The sequence below is a fragment of the Lepidothrix coronata genome, unplaced genomic scaffold (assembly GCF_001604755.1).
Source record: "Lepidothrix coronata isolate B3197 unplaced genomic scaffold, Lepidothrix_coronata-1.0 Scaffold204, whole genome shotgun sequence".
Classification (NCBI taxonomy): domain Eukaryota; kingdom Metazoa; phylum Chordata; class Aves; order Passeriformes; family Pipridae; genus Lepidothrix; species Lepidothrix coronata.
Window position 1 is genome coordinate 954,081 of NW_016690384.1, and position 20,451 is coordinate 974,531.

Genomic DNA, 20,451 nt, shown 5'->3' on the forward strand with positions numbered 1-20,451 from the left:
ATCTGACCCTTTGGGGACAGTTGAAAATATCAGTGTGTCACTTCTCAGGGTCCTGGCATCCACGTCGTGCAAAGGTTTCCAAGTGTCTCGTGTTGGGGCCTCATTTGTGGAGAAGAGTGTGTCCTGCAAGGTGTTTTCTTGGAAGGATGAACAAGAAGAAGGTGGGGAGGAGATCTGAGAAGAGGAATGATTATTTTGGAAGCAGGGAAAAACTCAGTCTCCTGCTGGAGAGGTCAGGTCACTCAGATCCTACAAAACCAACCAAACAAAAACTAATCCCATGAACAAATCTTGCTGATTCATGTAATTGTGTTGCTGTAGATTGTGGTGATGAGTTTTATCACAGTTTGGGACACAAGGAATGAGTTTGCAGTTTGCTGGCAGGTTTGCTAGCAGCTTTCCATGCAGGAAAGATGGAAGGGATGTCTCTGGTTAAAAATGTGGTGTGTCTGGCAGAGGGAGTTGTCTCCGAGTCTTCCAAAACTGGAAATGAGAGCTGAGAATATTCTGCTTTTTTACAGTTAAAGACAAAACTCCAAAATGGAAGTCACTCTTAAATATAAGAGCAAAAGCTGGTGGGGAGAGTGGTGTTTAGTGGTTCCCTGCTGCAGATGTGCATGAACCAAATGAGGGTCACTGTTTCCTTGCAGACCCTTTCACGTGTCCATTGGCTGCATGATTTTATATTCTCCACAGGAAGAGTGCAGACACAAGCAGCTGTAGATTAGGATCAATTTGCAAGATAGTTCCGTGATTAGCAGGCCTGTGGAGATGTTTTTTTATGTAAGAACTGCATTACAAATTTAAATGGCTTCCTATGCTTAAAGAATTAACTGTGAGGATTAAAGTGACATCTCAGACATGGGCTGAGTGTTCTCTCAAAATCCCTTACGTCGTCTCTAAATCAATTAGTTTGATTTCTTTAATCCACAAGTGAACTGGGTCGGTGAACAATGATCTATACAGGTTGAATTTCTCCAGAGCATTTTAAGGAGTACTTTAGTCTGGCAAAGGCAAAGCAAACATGGTGGGGGGGAAAAAAAAAAGAGCTGGTGAAATGTGGAAATACTCTGTGCCAGGGTGTGAGGTGAAAATGCTCCGCTCATCATCGATGTGCCTTGTCAAAGAAGCAGTCATGAGCTGCTTAATCCAGCCTTCACAGGCATTCCTGATCCTTGCTGGTTGTACTGGGTGAGAAAGTAAGACAGCAGCCTACTGTTGCTACTTGAAAGAATGTGTGAAGCGGGAAGGAAAAGATGTCTATGCTGATGGACAGACAGAGAGAGCATCAGGGAGAGAGTTTCACTTCTGTCAAGTCTCCCAGAGTGGCCCTCAGCACTCAGATGTGGCCACTTAACTCTCCTAAACTATGTGGATAATACGGGGGGTGGCATTCACCTGGAAAACATCTGACTTATTAATAAAGGAATCATGTGCTCTTTCTGGAAATCCTACAGGTTTCCACTGGCTGTAATCTCTTCAAATGCATTAGTCAGAGATACAGCTTCAACTCTGAGCCTGCTCCAGGCTGAGTTTATTAGATCAGGTGTTGTAAAATGGTGAATATTTTGTGACTAAGCCAGCGATGTTCTAGAGGGTGTTTGAGTCCTATTGACTGGTAGTTCTTGGCTGTGTTGTGACACAGAGAACGAGGCTGGCAAGTAACTTCAGTCATTAATCTTCATAGCATCAAAACCTTCAGAATTTCTTCTTAGCTGGTGCTTCTGCTTCTGTGGCTGTCAGAACGAGTGGTGGCACAGACAGAGCTGAGCGTTGTCACGTTAGATGCTAAAATAGATCCGGGTTTCTCTCGTGCTGTTCTGGCTCCTGATTGCTTAGCAACTCCAGAAACTGAACTATTTCCACAAGGATATTAACAGTTTAAGGAAACAGGGCCCTGAACTTGGCAGCTCATACCCCAGCAGAGCAGCAGTCAGTACTGTGCAAACAGAAGGGTCTTCCTCAGGATGGAGGAGTTTGGCTCATTGATTTGGGTAAGACAGACCTTTTATTTTCTGAGAAATATATAACAAAAATGTCAGAGTTTGTCAAATAATACAAGGCAGTGCTGTGCATGCCACAGGAAAGATAAGAATGAGCTCTAATCAAACCTTGCCACACAGCCCTGCTATCAGCGGAACTGGTAGTACCCAGAGCCAACTGTCAGCGTGAATTCCTTCTCCTGGCTTCTAACTGGCCCAGAAATAATTGTGGCTGTGGCAGGAAACGTGTCCTTACAGGGTCTGTGTGGCTCTGTAGGGAGAGGAAGAGGCTGCAGCTGGGGTGGAGCATCTCGTGGTGCTCAGCAGCACGAGCTGATTCATGACTCGCTCATCCCGGGTGGGTGTTCACGTCTGAGCGCCAGTTTGTGCTCCGGCATCTCTTGGAATGGGGGAACTGTCCTTCTTAGAATACTGGGCATGCAGGGTTTGGAGCATCCCCTCTGGGTGCAGGGAGGGGTACAGCAGGCCGGTTTTCCCTTGGGTCACGCTCTTGGCACGTGGGTGGTTTTTTGGGGGGGTTCAGGAAACTTGGTGGGTGAGTGAACGTGACGTGTTTGGGAGGGCAGCTGCTGTTGGGAGATAAGAGCCAGTCACTGATGGAAACGGGGCCTTCCCGTGTCCTGAAGACTTGCTAGTGGGTGTTCATGGGATGGGTAACTCCTCTTGGGTTCTATCAACACTAGCCTATGTTACTGCAGTGCTGCAGGAGGACAGCAGGGCTCTCAGTGCCCGGCTCATCCGCTGGCAGTGTGCCCTGGCTCCATCCCCATGGACAAAAGCTGTTTGACTTCCAGCCTGGAGCACAGACGAGCCGTCTGGCTGGGGGGTGCACCTGGTGTCACCCTTCCCGAAGCACTTGGATGGGTTAATCTCGAAGATGAGGCAAGATTGCAGAGCAAAACCCAAAAGCAAATTTCCAATTAATCCTAAACATAGCTAAGAAGGAGTCCGGGAAAGCAGGACCGCCGTGCTTCCAGCTGCCTGCTTCCTGGCAGCCACTCAGTTGGATTTGGTTCTATTTCAGCAAGCACAATGAGAGTTATTTATTCCCCCTCCCTCCCCAACTAGGGTTTGAATGGGAATGGATGAATTGCACTTTTCTAGCTAATGTGAATGGAGCAGGGAGACCTTCTGGATTTCCCTTATCTGAAAGTAAAGGTTTAATTGGAAGAACCCTACAGAGTGCAAGGGGTTGGTTCTTTTCTGAATTTCTGTCCTGGTTTTGTCTCTCTTGGAAGCTGGAGGGGTTGGATGGCGAGTGGATTTGCTTCCCAGTGGCAGGATGGAGTGGTTTCTGTGCTGCTGCTGGCTCTGTTTAGCTGTGCAAGAGGTAACAGGGGTGGAAGGAAACCTGTTCCTTGGGTGCTGCCACCTGAGGATTTTGGCCCTGTGCATTTTGGTTTTTAGTTTTTGGGTTTGCTTCAGTGAAGGTGCTTCTTCTCTTTTGTGAATGATCTTGGTTATCTTGAAGACTGTCAGGAAAGGCGTTCAACCTTCCTCCTTCACTCCCCCTGCATCAGCTTATTTGTCAGCAAAACATCTTGTGTTCAGAGCCAGGGTGATTTCATCAGCTCCCTTCAAACACACCTTGAGGTTTATTCCTTCAGTTTATGCTCCATGGGGCAGTGTGTGTCCCAGGAGTTCTGCTGGATTGTTCCTTTAGTGAAGGAGAAGGTGCTCTGGATGTTGTAGATGCTTCTGCTCCGTTGTGGGAGCAGAAGCCACATCAGGGGGTCAGTGGCCCGTTTCTTATAGCTCCATTTTCCACATTGTTCCTGGGGTGGTGTTCCATCCAAACCACTCTTGCCAGGTATAGGCTGGCAGGAAAATGAGCCTATATCCAAGACAGACTTCTGTGGGAAGCCTGGTGTGTGTGGAGAGTAGTGGATGCCACTGAGTGGAATGAGAAGCACCTCAGCCCTCCTTCAGACCCAAAGAAAGCTGCTTGTAGACCTGTTTGGACACAAGGATCTTCTTTATTACTGGGTAGTCCTTTGGGAAATACTATTTTTAAAATTATGTCTTTCTCTGGAAGTGCTCAAGGCCAGGTTGGATGGGACTTGAAGCAAACCTGGTCTAGTGGAAGGTGTCTTTGCAGGGTTGGAGCTGGATGATCTTTAAAATCCCTTCCAACCCAAACCATCTGTGGTCTTTCCTGTATATCCCAGCTATCAGTGGACCTTGAAGTCATCTTCACACTGTGACAACTGCTGATGCTTTGATGAAGGCTTGCTGCCAGCTCTGCTTCCTAACATGTCCTTATTTTTATTTGTTTGGGGTTTTTTAACAGTGACTCTCGTGCCTCTGGGAGAAGCAGCCAGCAGCAGGTCTCCTGAGCTTCGACTCTCACGTTCATAACGAGTTCTGACCTGATGCATCGAGTGCCCTGGGTAGAAAAGCAATTCCAGGTGAGTAAATGAGCTTTGCATTTTCAAGCACGTGTGTTTTTGGTGTGTTTGTTCAGTACTTTGTTTACTGTGACCTGAGTTTGGGCAAGTTCTTGGTTTGGGTGGGCAGATATCCATTTCCTTTTGGATATGACACAGGCCGTCACACTCCGGTATTAAATTGTAAAATCTTAGGGAAAGGCAATGGAAAGATCACTTAGATTGGTTCCTTTTTCCTGCTTCCAGGTAAAGATAACTAAGAGCAAAACTTGAGAAGATGTAGGTTGTGGATAAATGCTCCCCAAACCCTACTTATAAGGAAATCTTTGCCCCTTTGGCTGTTGAAACTGGAGTGATATACTGGATAGAGAACCAGACTGGTGGCTGGAATACCTGTTTTCCATTCCCAGGTCTGGCTTTGACGTAGATGAATGACCTGCAAAGATAAAATAAATGGGGTGTATGCCCTGTCTTGCTGCATGTAGTTATGTTTTTCTCTTTTAATAATCCTTTGAAGCTGTGTGAGGATTTTCTGAAAGGCATCTCATAAGATTTGTCGTGGTTTTGTTGGGTTTGATCCTTACTGGGAAAGCCCTGTGACCGATTGAAGAGCTGTAGTAAAAATCAGAAAATAAAAGTGGAGCTACTGGGCATAGAAATTTTGAGAAGGAATGTGTTTTAAAAGCTGTTATTGGTTTGTGTGACCAGTGACCAGCACACTGAGTGAACAAAGTCCCTTGTGCCTCCCATTCCTAGTTGGGAAAGCTGTTGCCTTTTCCCCTGAGTGTTTTGGAATATTAATAAACCTGAACTGGCTGATTCTGAGAGGCTGTGGTGAGAGACAGAGCAGAAAAGCAGCTTTCAGTTGTGATTGTTCCTGATGCAGTTGTGATTTTTTTTCCTGTGGTGCCCTGAGCAAATTTGTTTTTTGGAAAAGTTGGTTTTAGCCCCTCTCCTGTCACTGTCCCAGGGCTCCATGTATCTGGATCTCATGGGTTGATTAATCAAGATGTTGAGTGGCTTTTCCACAGAAATACCACCAAAAATAGTGAGAAAAATGCTGTGGCTGAACATCAGCGCCGCTAAAATTGAGGGAACTGGGTTTTTTTGCCTGTTGCAGGTCAGGTGAATTGGTCTGAGCAGGTTTTTGGAGCTGTTGCTTCCTGAAAGCTGCACCTGTGTCATAGTGGTTCAAGACAAACTGTAATATTTAGGCTTGTTTTAAGCAGTCATGCAAAATTCGTGTTTTCCCCACCCTCCTTCAGCTACATCAATATTAAGAGCAGAAGATGCTTTTAGCAGACACCAGAAGCTGCTGTCACTGCGTTGGTTCAGCTCCTGCTTGCTCTGCACCAATACACAGACATGGTGAATAATGGAGTGATCTGTTACTTAAAGTTTAATGCAGGTTTAATCGGGGTTGAACATCAACAGGTGCAGTGCAAGAGACTGCTTTGGAAAAGATTCCAAGTGAATGTTGTGGGGTCCGTGTTGTTGGGTTGTGCCCTTTGGCCAGGGCAGGGATTGTCCCCCTGGAGAGACCCGGAGGGGCTGGAGCGTGTGCAGGGAAGGGAACGGAGCTGGGAAGGGGCTGGAGCAGCAGGAGCGGCTGAGGGAGCTGGGGGGGCTCAGCCTGGAGAAAAGGAGGCTCAGGGGGGACCTTCTGGCTCTGCAAGTCCCTGACAGGAGGGGGGAGCCGGGGGGGGTCGGGCTCTGCTCCCAGGGAACAAGGGACAGGAGGAGAGGGAACGGCCTCAGGCTGTGCCAGGGGAGGCTCAGGTTGGCCAGGAGGAGGAATTTGTTGCTGGAAAGGGTGGTCAGGCCTTGGCAGGGGCTGCCCAGGGAGGTCTGGAGTGCCCATCCCTGGAGGTGTCCCAGGAAGGCCTGGCCGTGGCACTCAGTGCTCTGGGCTGGGGGACAAGGTGGGCATCGGGCACAGGGTGAGCTCCAGGATCTCAGAGGTCTCCTCCAACCTTAGTGATACTGTAATTCTGTGGCACAGGTTGTCATTTATGTGCAGATTTTCACTTGCTGGTGCCTTGGTGTCTGGGACCTCTGATTTTTGTGTATTTATCTCAGTATTCAGCAACATATGTTCTGGACTCAGGGTTACAAAGCACATGGATGACTCTTTGCTGAGATGCAGGGATCTCAAATAGTAGAATATCAAGACACTGCTGCCTTTTCAATGGCTTTTTTTTTCCCCTTTCTTTCTGTCTTTCTTCTTGGTACGAGTATTATTTTTTTAAACAAAGGAAAAACATCCCTTTCCTCAATTGTTCGCTTTGCAAAACTCAAGCCTTAAAATAATCCAGGAAGCCTTTTGTTATATAAATATACTCATCCTTCTCCTGGCACAGAATGTGCTTGCTAGAGCTGCTTGCTGAATTCTCTCTTAAAACTTAAATTTCAGTGGCTCTGAAGCAGAAACCCAGGGCTCAGAGAGCAAAGCAGGCACTGATTGCTGTGTAATCACAGGGTAACAGTGGCTGTGTAAAGCAGACAGAGCACTGCAAAGCAGTGGTTTGTGCCTGGAACTCAGTTCCTGTGTCTCAGTGATTTTTGTTTAAGCTTGTTACAGTCAGGTGTGCTTATACCTCCCAAATTTAGCTCCACGGGAACAGGGCCTCGGTGCTTGTGCTGTCTTTTGAAAGTATTGGTGCTTAAGTTGCTTGTGCAGAAATAGAAATGTGTGTGAATGCAGCAAGGGCTTGGAATGGTTAAAAGTAAATTCCAGTGCAGACTTACTCAGTAGTCAGATTTCCCAATTAAATGGGCAGCAGTTCGCTAGAGCAGATGTTTAAAAAGAAAAGGAACAAAAAAATCACCACCAAAAAAATCCCCAATACCCACCACCACCAAAAAACCAGCACCCTGGGAAATGTCAAATAATCTTGTTAAAAGTGGTGACTGGTTTCTGGGTGTTGTCTTGTGCATGGATAAACACCTTTGGGGGGGAATATATGAATCATGTACAGAACTGAATGTGACTGCAGAGTGTTTCTGTGTCCTGTAGGCCTTGAGTTCATTGTGACATTGACTTTTTGAGTGATACCTTTGCTTAGCTTCAAGCCTGAGCTTGAAGCTGCTGCTGACTGAGGAGGCCCCTCGAGGGGACAGGTTGAAGTATCCCAGTGGAAGCACTGCCTTATTCCCCCTCTGCACACAACTGGGAAGACCTTTTCCAGCACTACCTGGCCAACCTGCTGCTGGCTTTATCCTCACACTCTGAGAAACCATGGGCATCCTCCTCAGCTCCTGTTGGACTCCTACCAGCCTTCAGCTTGGACATCAGGAAGAATTTCTTCCTGGAAAAGGTTGTCAAGCCTTGGCAGGGGCTGCCCAGGGAGGTGGTGGAGTCCCCATCCCTGGAGGTGTCCAGAGAAGGACTGGACGTGGCGCTTACCCAAACCTAAAAGTCTAATGGAATTTTGGAGCAAAGACTGTGTGTTCCCTGTGTTCAGTTTGTTGGCTTGATTGTGTTGGATTTTGGTACATTTCCTAGCTGCTTATTAAATAGCTTGGCTGGTTCTGGGTGCTGTTGATCATTTCAATCTTGTCTCCTGATTCATTTGCCTTCAGACACGGGCTGCTGTTGATCATTTCAATCTTGTCTCCTGATTCATTTGCCTTCAGACACGGAGCTGCTCCCCTGTTTCTTGGAAAAGGCAGGGATGTGCTGGCAGGAAGTGACTGCACTTAAAGCAAATAGGCTGTACCTGATGATGATTAATCCTTAACCTGAAGAAGGAACCTTCCCTTTTCAGCTTTGTCCCCTGAATTAGCAGATGATTGTTCCTTTGTCCCGAGGCTGCCCAGGCTGACTCTGAGGTTGATTCATAGCTTAGGGGCCCCAGTTAATAGGATTTCCCGTCAGGGTGTGCTCACTGGTCCTCACAGGGCTTCAAAGACAAAATGGGTTTTCCCTCTTGCTTTGCATCCTCTTGGCTTGTGCTCCTTTTGGCCTTGGCTTCATTTTTACCCCTGGAGTCTCGCAGACATGAGGCTTCAGTTGGGATTTGATGGTTGGTGCCATCCCGACTCTTTTCAAGTGTCACTGTCACCTCCCCAGGATGTCTGGGGATGGGACAGGCCGTGCTCTACTTGGGTTCAAGTGCTTGAGGATTCAATGTAAATGAATTTAGCCTTTATTTGAAAGGCTTTGAACTACAGCACAGCTCTTTTGCAGCTCTTTTTGCTCCCTTTGAAGGCTGAGCAGCTGATGCTGTACGTGACTGTTCCCTTAGCATGCAGTTAAAACATCAACTATTACATTGACGTGCAAATGTTATTTTGTGCTGAAGTCATGCTGGAAATAGTTCAAAATGTCTTGTTTATTTGGATTCACCATCTCACTGAGCTCTAATATTGTTTTGCTCTCTGGTTTCTGTCTGGTGTCTCTGCAATCAGCAGAGCTGTGTTCAAACTGAGGGGCTGAGCTTTTGGGGTATGTGGGCATCCTCTGGGGCTGCAGCCCAGGAGCCACAGGCTGTGAGGGCAGCTCTCCTGGAGCTTGTGCCCTTTGGGAAGCTGCATTATTAATCAGTTGTTTTCCCCCAACTTCAGTCAGGGATGCAACAGACCCTGTGCCCTGCTCAGTGAGACCCCCCTGCAGAGCTGCCTCCAGCCCTGGGAACAGCACAACAAGGACATGGAGCTGCTAGAACCAGTCCAGAGGAGGCCCCAAGAGGATCAGAGGGCTGGAGCAGCTCTGCTGGGAGGAAAGGCTGGGAGGGTTGGGATTGTTCAACCTGGAGAGGGGAAGCTTTGGGGTGACCTGATTGTGGCCTTCCAGGGCCTGAAGGGAGCCTGCAAGAAACATGGAAATCCTATTTCCAAGGGCCTGGAGTGCCAAGATAAGGGGGAATGGCTTCCCCCTGCCAGAGGGCAGGGTTAGATGGGATACTGGGAAGGAATTCCTCCCTGTGAGGGTGGGGAGGCCCTGGCACAGGTTGCCCAGAGAAGCTGTGGCTGCCCCTGGATCCCTGGAAGTGTCCAAGGCCAGGTTGGACAGGGCTTGGAGCAACCTGGGCTGGTGGGAGGTGTCTCTGCCCATAAGGGTTGGAAGGAGATGATTTTTAGGGTTCCTTCCAAATCAGACTGTTCTGGGATTCTGTTAAATAGCTCTCTCTTTCTGGACAAGCACCAACTGGTTAGTTCATTTATTTTAATGAAGATGCAGTTCTTTGAAATGACCGACTGCATGGTTTCATTTCTTTATTTATTTTCATTTTTGTTTTCATTTGTTATTCAGCAGATAATGTGGTTATTGGGATTATTGCACAAGGTATTTTGTTGCAGTTCATTCCTGAAATGTTTCTGTCTGTTTTCAAGATGCATGAAATCAAAAAGGTTTTTTTCCTGGCCTGTGCTGTCCCCATTCCCAGTAAGTAGTTGAAAGGCTGTCAGCAACTGTTTTGACAGATTTCCATGTACTCCTTGGGAAGACAAAATGTTACATTTAACATATTTTGCTCCGTAGGGATAAGTACACAGCAAAGGATGGATGAAATAATTTGGTAATTAAAATGCTGAGGGTTTTTGTAGTCCCAGCAGAGGATGTTTGATCTGTCACCAGTCCTGTGTGCCTGTCCCATCTACTCATGTCATGTGTGTGTCCCAGACACCCAGGCAGACTTAAATACCCTCCTGGCCAGAGCGTGCTCCTGCTTCAGGGGCCTCCCTGCCCTTTTCCTGCATTGTGGAGTCTCCAGACGTGGACACATCACCAAATTCCCCAAGCTTTGCAAAGAGTTTCTTGGAAAGCTCATGGGAATAACAGCCCTGGGAGCTCCCTGAGCCGTGGGGCACATCCTGGAAGGTGAGTGGCAGAAAGACCAGGGCCATGCTTTGCACAAATGCTGCTGCTGTTATTAGGGTGTGTTATCCAGGTTGCTCCACGTGTTTTGGGAATGCTCTTGCTGCTCCAGATTAGCTGATGCAGCTGCTTGTGCCTGCCCCCTGCTAAAGGTGTTGGTGGTCTCTGTCTGACAGCACAAGTGCCCTGCCAGTGCTGGTTCCTCAGACTCTGCCTGCTCCAAAAACAGTGACCTGGCCTGGAAAGCATTGAACTGGAGCCAGCAGGAGGTGCAGAGTCAAGCACTGGAGGTGAGGCAGAGGTGGACTAACAGGTCTGGGCTTAGCAGTCAGCAAGGACAACGGGCAGCTTGCCTGGAACCAGGTGCACACTCGACTTGCTCTTCATCTTCTGGTCTTCTGTGAAGCTTCTCAACTGAGCACCGAGGCTGCAAAGGCACCGTCTGCAGTTGTGCAGTTTTGCTGATGTGTTTGAAGTCCCCAGACAGTTGATCAGGCAAACCTGCTGCTAAATGGATGCTCTAATTCCCAGTGAATGCTGTGATCATAAACATTATCCTACATCACAGGAATGATTTGAAAACCAGTGTGTATTCCTCAAGCTGTCAGTTGTCTTTCAGTACCCTGCTTGTGCTCTTTCATCTTCAAATGCTCGTGCTGAAGCTCAAATAACCCTACCTGTCAGCAGTTAGAGGGGGTCTCTTCCTGCCTCCAGCTCCTTCATAGCTGTACCTGGCAGTTTAAAAGCTGTTTATAAAGGACATAAGGCAAGTCACTGTTGTAGCTGCTGTTTCTCTAATTGGTGTTTCTCATCCTCGGTGATATTCAGCACGAGGTTGTGTTTGAGCTTGGGGAGGACCTCGGCTTGCTCAAAGCAAGGTGAGCTTTCTGCTCAGAACCCTGAAGGACTGGGGCATCTGCTTCTGTGTGGTAATTTGAGGTGGAGTGAAAAGGGACTTAAAGCAAACCTGTGTTGTCATCCCGTGTTGGGAGGAGTTTGAGGTGCTGAAAACGGGGGAGTGGGGGAATAATCTGTGTCCAGGAGGAGTTTCAGGATACAGCTCTGCCCCTGGGTGTACTGTGAGTATTAATGGCACAGTTGGGTGCTGTTTCCACATGAAAATCATAAGGCAGGTAAGAAATCAGATGTGTGCTACAAGGTCAGTGAAGCTGTTAAGCAGCAGTCAGTTACTAATAAAAACCAGGGTTTTTTCTCTGCACTTCGCTTTTATTGCTGCTGTGTCAAGAAATAAATACAGATGGCCAAAATGTGTACGTGTATATGTATATTTATTTGAATTTTTTACAAAGCACGAACAGCTTGAGATGTGTGGAGGAAGACAAATGCACAGAGAAGGTTGTGGTTAATTCCTTTTTCTGCTGCTCTGGTGGAAATGAAGTTTTGGAACTGAGAAATTTAGAGGTTACTGCACTTTCTAGGCTCTTTCCTGTCTCTGAAGCCTAATGCTTGTTTCCACAACACTGTCAGGATGCAAAAACATGATTAGTTTGGGGTTTTGTTCTGCTCTTGGGAGGCTTTTTTTACAGAATTTGGAGATCCTTACACTGCAAATAGCTGCAAAGTCAAACTGGTGAATGAACAAATATTATTAGTGAAGTAGGAGAGAACAGAACAAGCTGCTGTAAAAAGAAAGTAATTTTAAGAAACCCTTTTTCTCCATGATTCCTTGTGTCTTGAATTCTCTGTCTTCAGAAAGAGAAAGGTTCAGCACAGGATGCTGAAGGTGATCAAAGGCACAGAGCACCTGTTGTATAAAAGGAGATAGATAAACTTTGACTCTTTAGTGTGGAGAAGAAATGATGGTGAAGGGAGGGAGTGAGAAGAGGAATGTGATGGGAGTGTGAGCTTTGCATCTTCCAGAGAGGATGACTGTACCCAGGCCTTCCTCACTGGAAAAAAAACAAGGAAGCATGAGCTTATAACAAGGGAAAGTTTTTTCCTTTTGGCAGTGTTGTTCTTTTGGTGATGTTTTTGTTTTGGTGGTTTGGTTACTCTGTGGTATTCCCTGCTGCAGGAATGTTGCTGGAAGGTTACATATTCAAAGGAGGCTGGATAAACCCCAACCATGGCTGTTAAAGACTCCTGGCTCAGGGAACAGTTATTAAAGCAATGTTTTGAAGAATCCCAGAACAGGTCAGGCTGGAAGGACCACAGTGGGGATCTGGTCCCACCTCCCTGCTCCAGCAGGGCCAGCCCAGAGCACAGGAGTGTGTCCAGATGAGACTGGAATATCCCAGGGAGGAGACTTCACACACTTCAGACAATCTGTTCAGGGCTGGGTCACTGCCCAGCCAACAAGTTCTTCCTCCTGTCCAGCTGGAACTTCCTGGCCATCAGTTCCTGCCCGTTCCTCTTGTGCCATTGCTGGGCCCCCCCGAGCAGAGCCTGCTCCATCCTCTGCCCCCTCCCTGCAGCCCCTCCAGACCTGGCTGAGGGCCCCTCTCAGGCTCTGCTCTGGAGGCTGAACAGCCCCAGCTCCCTCAGCCTTTGCTGCTCCCAGAGCTGCTCCATCCCTTGGGCATCTCCTGCGCTGGCCCCGCTGCAGGAGCTCCCTGGCCCTGCTGTGCTGAGGAGCCCGAGCTGGGCCCAGCCCTGCAGATGTGCCTGCCCAGGGCTGGGCAGAGGGGCAGGATCCCCTCCCTGCCCTGGTGCCCCCCAGGATCCCACTGCCCTCCCTGTCCCCAGGACACACGGCTGGGCAGGGACAGCTGGCTGCCCACCAGGACCCCCAGGTCCTTCTCCCAGAGCTGCTCTCCAGCAGGTCCCCCCAAGCTGTGCTGGTCCCTGGGGTTGTTCTCCCCAGGTGCCTTTGAAGAAGGTGATTCATATGTGTTGAACTGTCTGTAGAAACCTGGAACTTCCTTTTGGAGGTCATAAATACACGGGGCTGTTTTCCGATGCCATGTCACGGACTTGTGGAATGCAGGGGCTGCAACCTGGAGCAGCAAAGGCAAGGCAGGATATCTCGTCTCCCATGTAACAGCAAATGACTCAGGTGATAACAAGCTGGTGTTGAGGAGCAGATGATTGCAGCAGGTGTCCTGGCTGATTCCCTGTGTTCCTTGACCGAAGTTTTGCAGTCTGGAGCTCCCAGGAGCGTGCTGGGAGCCGGGTGGGTTGGAGTGGCAGTGTGCCAGCTGATGCCTGGGGTAATGATCAGGTTACTGTGGTGCCCTGGAGACAGATGGGCTCCAACTTTACCCTGGAAACTTGATTTTCAGCGTGAGGTAATGTTTGGGTAGAGCTGGAACTCTGGGATTGCACCTTCACCTGCGGAGGGTGAAGGTTTCTCATGCTCTGTGTCACTTTTTACTACAGGGAGGTGGTTTGCTTGGCTGGCTTATGAAAGGAGTGAATTTCCCTGAAGATATTGATGTTCAGCAGCATGTGGGTGTTAGGAGGCTTTGGGAGGTGGAGGAGGATGGAGATGGAATCATGTCCTTTGAATCAGAGCTGTGTTGGTATGCTAGAAAGAGACTGGCAGCTGTAAAAAGAGGGGGGGAAAACCCTCAAACATTGAACCACTCACTGCATGATTTTGTGTGGACTCGGAGCAGGAGGTGTTTTAAGAATTTATACTGGACTGAGTGGGGTGAAAATTCAAGTGTAGGTGAGAGTGTGGAGGTCACTCCCAACAGCTACTCAACAGGGATACCTTGAAAATCAGAAGAGCCTTTTAGTTGGCTCCATCCCAAGGCGTGGACTTGGTGACCTGTGTGATAACTTTGAGAGTAAATTCCAAGTGATTTATCCCTCTTCTGATCTCCTTTGAACCCTGAACTGCTCGTGTCTGTTGCTGTCAAGTGGCTACTTCTGTATTTATGAGCAAGTTGCAAACTGCTGACCTGCTTTGCCTCCTGTGAAAGGCAAGTGATAGTTCTCGCTGGAGATGGCAAGGGCAGTATTTCTGGATGTGCCTGGACTTAAATTTACTGTTAGGAACTGAAAAGTGTGGATGCTGATGATTGTTGGAAGGAAAAGCGTGTATTTACTGCACGGCAGCAATAGATTTATAGACAGATAGTTTGGTTTATAGATAAATATTTTTGCCTCTATTTCTGTAGCCCCAAGCAGTAGATTTTAAAGCCTAAGCTTTGCTATAATCTAGAGACCTTTTTACATTTTTTTTCCCTATCCCATCTGCTGAGTTCTTCACTCACGGCTCAGATGTCACGTGGCGCCAAGAGAGCCAAGAGAAGTGACGCATCCTGGTATCCCATGGTAACTCTCCCTTTCCTTCGTTTTTAGCTCCTTTGCTTTGCTCCCAGATAGAATAACCTGCCCGTGGGATTGGATTTGCTTTGCTCATAAATAGGTGAAGGTTAGGTTGCACTGTTTCCAGCCTTGGGAATGATTTGCACTTGGTAACCCAAATTGCCCTTTAAAAAACCCCAAACAAACAGCCCAACAAAGCACACACCACACAACCCCCGCTCCACACCAAAACCAGCCCCCACCGGAGCCAGAAATCTCGAAGCTCTCCACCCAAACTTCTCGAAGTGCTATCGGTGGGGCTTTTTCACTCTGTTTGCCGTTCAGGATATTGTCTGAGAAGTTTTTGCAAACCACAAGCAGAGTTAAAACTCTCACCAAAGCTCAATTTGCAATTCAGGTCTTGAAGTTCACACAGGCTTTGCAGCTGGAAATTTGTTAGGTGAGGCTTTTTTTTTTTTCTTCTTCTTTCCTTTCTTCACCACCCCCACGAGTTGTTTTTAACCCCTGATTGTTCTATGCAGTTAGTGCCTGCAACTTCATTAGAAATATCCAATTTATTTCCCGAGAAGAGCTCGTGGGCTTGCATTCAGATGTGCTGATTCTTTAGAATTCTGATTACTTTTTGAAAAATGGGTCAGTTCATCATGACATCAAAAATGGCTGGGGTTGGAAGGGACCTTAAAGATCATCTCGTTCCACCCCCTGCCAATGGGCAAGGACACCTCCCACTGGACCAGGGTGTTCCAAGCCTTGTCCAGCCTGGCCTTGAGGCATCCACAGCTCCTCTGTGCCAGTGCCTCACCACCCTCACAGGAAAGAATTGATTTAAATTAATTAAATCCGTTTCCCTTCTGTGCCTGTCTATGCACTGTAACTTCATGGTGTTAAAACAGCAGTGGTATGACTTGGGCAGCCTGAAACTCGAGGCTGCAAATAGAGCAGCTCCTCCCCAGGTGTAAACAGCGAGTAGAGAGCCCTTGCAGTTGCACATGGGAGACCTTGAACCTCTTGCATCCTGTCCCCAAACTTTTCTGCCTCCGTTTTCTCTGCACATTAAAGCCCAGCTAAAGCAGTGTGTGGCTGGTTTAACTTTTGCCCTGCCAGCTGGATTTTTTGCTTTAGGGCAGAGCTTTCAGAAGCCCAGTTTATCCTTGGGGTGGGGGGGAAAAAAAGGTGGTTTTGCTCATATGTAGCTGCCGTGCACTGGAGGAGACTGAAGTTTTGCAGCCTGGCAGGATTTGCATTTGCTGTTGCCTCAGCTACGAGTGAGCTCACTGCATTTCGGTTCCCCTTGCCAGGGATGGAGCAGGAGTGAGTTTTCAGAATTAAGGTGCCAGTGCACAGAGATGACTCGTCCTGGTGTGTCCAGCTGATTTGGGGTCACTTTTTGAACGAGAGAGAGGATGGGACAGTGGTGTTTGCGTGCCAGGGAGGCACAGGGACGTCCAGAGTGGTTCGGGGCTGCCTGGATTTGGGGCAGTTAATGTGCAGGATGTTTGCTCTGAACTTGCTGCTGAGCTGCCACCTGATCCACCACATCCCTGCGGGCACCTGGATGTTGGGAAGTACTGCAGGACTTCTCTGATGTGCTTCCCTGGCTGTGCCGAAGCAGGGGAAGGATCTCGTGCTGCTCCAAAGAGGTATTTAGTAGGAATCTGTTCTGAATTCTCAGTCTGAATTCCCTCCTGTTCCATTTTGGTTCCACAGTGCTGCCTTAGCTGTGGGCTTGCATCAGGAGTGCTGCTGCATGGCTAAATCCAAACAATAGCCTGCTTGTGGCAGCTGAAAGTGGTGGCGGAAAAAAATCCCTCCTCTGGAATTGCAGGGATAAAACAAACCTGTTTGCAGCAGGAATCAGCAGGAGCCTATGGAGTCATACTTTAATTATTTCCCCGAATTTTTTGCATGGTTTATGATGATTTAAGCATAAATTGCTTAGAAAAAGTCCTTGGCCCGTCTTCCAGTTACTGATTGCTTCCATGGCAGGGGGGTTTGGAACGAGATGTTCTTTAAGGTCCCTTCCAACCCAAACCATTCCATGATTCTGGGATTTGGATGGCCATGGGGTCAATATCAGACAATGGTTACCCTGTAACCTGATGTTCTGCCATTGTAATCATTGTAAGTAAGTGTGGAATATTTAATAAGTATATAATTGGATTCATAGTTTCATCTAGATAAGATTTAAAAACTATGAGCTGCCTTGCAAGTTGGGTTTCTCCTTTTTCCCTGTGACAGCCTGACTGGCTATGCCTCTCACCTCCAGCATTCCCTCCTGCTCACATCATCAGCTATGTTTCATAAGCTGCCTGCAATGGCTTTTACCTGCTCCAATGCTGATTCTTGGTCTGGAAATGGTTAACAATAAGCTATTTTCTTTATATTACCTTACACAAAATACTCCCACAACACGGCTTAAAAGTCCTAGACCTGTTGAACAACAGAGATGCTCACCTGAGGAAACTGCAGATGGAGGAGATAGAAAAGCTGGAGCTGGGGACAGGAGGAGTGTGGTATGTGGCAAACTCAGTTAATACAGGGATTGGAGCTGGAGTGAGGGACTGAATCTGAAATGCTGTGAGCAGGTGGCACCTTCTTCCCCCAACAAACAACTGTAACTTGTCATACAGGTCACTTAAGTGGCACTGTGTCTATTGACCTGGGTTCCTTTAAAGGTTTTATTATTGCATTTTATTATGGTACTGTTGAGGTTCTGAACTTCTGTGTGAGAAAGTGCTTTTGTATTGATGATGTGTTTAAGTTTTTTTTGCTGTGTTGGAAGGTCTTTGTCTGCTATGACTTTCTATTTTTGGAGCTAAGGATACGTAGGCTTATGGATTAAGAAAAAAAACCACAAAGGAAGGGGAGAACCCTCAAAACAAACCCAACTGTGGTGTCAGTAACCAAACTACAGCTCTGACACAGAGGGAAGACAAGGTTATAGGGGAGTTCACAAGGAACAAAACAAGCAGCACATCGTATCTGGATCCAACTGAAGAGCCTGTCGACCACAGAAGGTGTAGAAAGGTGGATTGGTGGATTGTAGAAAGCTTATGGGAGCCCTGTCAGTGTGTGGTGAGCTGGTAGAGTGGAGAGGGAAGGTAAATTCTGCATGTGTGACTTGGCCTGATGATGATTTAGAAGAAGACTACAGGCTCTAGTGCAGCCAGGAGTGCCAGAGCTGAGACCCAGCCATCCTGCTGCTCGCTGGATGAGGCTGGCCAAGGAATAAAGGTCAGAATTCCTGGGGAAAGCCTTTTGGCACCAGCATGGTGCTGTCTGCAAGTGAAGTTTATCCCTGCAGGCAGCTGCTTGCCCCAGGGACTGGCCAGTTTTGACTCTTGCTGTTTGGTTGTTGTTTGTTTTTTGGTTTTCTTTTTTAATCCTCTTGGTTTGGTAACTATCCAGAACACACCCCAGGGGTGTCTGGTTGCAGCTAAGGGATTACCTTTCTGGGAAGGAACTGGTGGAGCCTGTGTGAGGCTGAAGAAGAGCTTGGGTGAGAGTGTATTGCTGTGAGGTATTTGTGTTCCTGGAGTCCCACACCCCTCACCGTGGAAAGGCAAAGGAAAAGAGGGTTTTCTGCTTCCCACTGTGGATACTGGTGAAATATTTATATTGGGAAGTGTTGTTTCCCATGGGAATGCATGTCCCTTCCTCTCTAAGAGACTTGCTTTCTTGCACAGTCCAGTCTGATGTTGTGGTGTAATTTAATGCTTCCAGTCCAAGAGGTTAAACAGTGATTTAAAAATAAAAGAAAAAACCCTCTGCATCTCAGAATGACTTTTGAACTAGCACAGGCAGGAGAAAATCCCTGTGTGCATTATTTGGTCTCTTGGGTTTTGGTCTTGTTTTTCACTGGCCCTAAAAACATCCTGAGGTTAAAATTAGAATAATAAACACTTGCAAGGGAATTTTCTACAGTCAGCTTTCATTTAGCACTGAAAACCCTGAAAAGCTGTGGTCCATTTTGGGATGCTGAGTTTTTTCCTTGTCTGTTTTAGAGATGATTGATGTGGAAGCTTGAATTTGCCCTTAGTTAGTGGTGTAGCAAATACAGTCTTCAGCTGTATTAACAGCTAGTCAATATTACAAGTATTTAATGAATAATGAAGGTCTTTTCTGCTGAAATCTTGTCAAGTTTTTAACCTCACTGATCACAGAAAGCCCTGTAGCCTCCCTTTAACAGGAGAAGGAACTGCTGTGTCTGTCTGAGGTGTATTTAAGGAAGGAAGGCTGTTACTTCTGTCAGTAGATGAACGACCCAAACCTCTATTGAGGTTCCTGTTGGATGATTCTGTAATGAAACTCTGGCTGTGCTGTGTTGGTTTTATTGTTTGTCATCATTCACACCCTCAGGGTTGGTGTAAGGATGTCCCCTGCACCTCACTTTATGCTTTTTTGATTCAGGACCAGTCAGAAAAGACACGTTGGGGAACAGGTTGTAGCTGCCTGAGGTGTAACATCCAGGCTCCAAATGTGCTTCTTTGGAGCAGGATGGAGTCCTGGCTCCCTCCCCACTGCTATACTGTTCCCATATATACTTCTTTCTTTCTCTTCCTGTGTGTGTGCCTGTGGTTTTGGTTTTATTTCTCCAGTAGCCATGATCCCCCTGGAACTGCAGCCAGACGTTCATTATTGTGCTTTGCAGCGTCACAGGCTCCTTTGGGTGGATCTCAGTGGTGTGCTGGACGTGCAGGACCCCTGTTTCCCTGCTTGTTTTGTTTGCTCTGCGATGCCAAATGCAGTCTGCTGGCATCCTACAGCTGGAATGTGTCTCTTGTAGAGGAGCCACCCCATTACAGCAGGGTAACATGTACAAACCCTTCCTGGCTGGACCCAAATGCCTCATTTAATCAGTAAGTAGCCCTGGAACCTGCTGCATGGTGCTCCTTGGAAATAATCTGAGTGCCAGGCAGGAGCAGCAAGAAGATGAAACACAAATGTAGAGGCTCTGTTACAAGCCTTGGGGCAGGAAAATGTGCAGAGCTCATTAAAGCAGCTCCTGGCACTGTTCCATATAAACAGTCCCTCTCTGAGGCTGCTCCCCGTTGCCCACAGCCAAAATTGGATGGCTTGGTCAGGCTGGTGGGGAGATGAAGCTGCAGATTAACTGATGGGGAGTAACCACGAATGATTCGCTTGTGGAGAACAACCAATCTTCCCTCTTTGATGGGGCAGATGGATTTTGGGGGTGCTGCCACACCAGCTGAGAACCAAAGATGCCTGATTTAAGGAAGCCTGTGCTGATGCATATTACAGAGACAGGGCTGCTAATGCTTTTATGGCAGTGAGGAGCTCAGTTAGGCTGCAATTAGCAGCTTCTCTTTTCCCTCGCAAGTCCAGAGAGGATTCTGTAGTTATTTCTGTGTTTGGTTGGTTCTGCTTTATTGGGTTTAATTCAGTATGAAACAGAAGCTTATGCTGCCCAAGAGAAGAGTACCATGTAAATGGGCTTTGTTGTGTGCTGAGAGTGCTGCAAGTGTAAAGCAACTCATTTGCCTCCCTAGGATGAGCAGCTTTGATGTTCGGAGATGCTGGGCTAAACTTCATGTTCACAGCTGTGGGGTTTTTAAAGGCAAAACTGTGAGTGAGCTGAGAATCTAAGCCCTTGTGCAGGCCAGGAGATCAGTGTAGGGAATTCCTGTTGTTTCAGGGCTGCCTCTTCGTGCACCTATTCACAGAATCCCAGAATGGTTTGGGTTGGAAAGGACCTTAAAGCACGTCTCATTCCACCCCCTGCCATGGGCAGGGACACCTTCCACTAGCCCAGGTTGCTCCATGCTCCATCCAACCTGGCCTTGGACACTTCCAGGGATCCAGGGGCAGCCACAGCTTCTCTGGGCAACCTGGGCCAGGGCCTCCCCACCTTCATAGAGAAGAATTTCTTCCTAATATCCCATCTTTCCCTGCCCTCTGGCAGTGGGAAGCCATTCCCCCTTGTCCTGTCACACCAGTTCCAATGAACAGCCCCTTTCCAGCTTCCCTGTAGCCCCTTCAGACTCTG

At 47.6% G+C, this 20,451-nt stretch overlaps 1 protein-coding gene across 4 annotated transcripts in view; it reads left to right on the forward strand.

Moving 5' to 3' along the window:
- SGMS1 (sphingomyelin synthase 1) overlaps nucleotides 1-20,451 on the forward strand; it is a 96,680-nt gene that overhangs the window by 30,139 nt on the left and 46,090 nt on the right. For all 4 annotated transcript variants that reach the window (XM_017832711.1, XM_017832709.1, XM_017832708.1 and 1 more), the window contains exon 2: nucleotides 4,294-4,411. The gene's annotated coding sequence lies outside the window, so the exon portion shown is untranslated. The remainder of the gene's footprint in view (nucleotides 1-4,293; nucleotides 4,412-20,451) is intronic.